The sequence below is a fragment of the Micropterus salmoides genome, unplaced genomic scaffold (genome assembly GCF_014851395.1).
Source record: "Micropterus salmoides isolate LMB-PRFRI ecotype aquatic unplaced genomic scaffold, ASM1485139v1 Ms_hic_scaffold_2859, whole genome shotgun sequence".
Classification (NCBI taxonomy): domain Eukaryota; kingdom Metazoa; phylum Chordata; class Actinopteri; order Centrarchiformes; family Centrarchidae; genus Micropterus; species Micropterus salmoides.
The window spans coordinates 28477-28702 of record NW_024042105.1 but is presented as its reverse complement, the minus strand read 5'-3'; positions in this window follow the sequence as shown (position 1 = coordinate 28702).

Here is a 226-nt window from a genome sequence, read left to right as displayed (position 1 = left end):
CACTCACTCACTCACTACGCCACACATGTGCACTGACCTTAAAGGATTTATTCACGCGTTTCACGCTGGCTTTGTGAAGATTGGCTTGTGAGAATATCAAATCATTGAATCTTCCACTATACGGGGTTACCCCTCCACGAATCTGTGGTTTTTATTCTTATTTGTGCTGCTGAATGACTTCTGGAGCTGGTGCTGACAGTCAGTGTTGTGTCTGTGTTCTCTACAG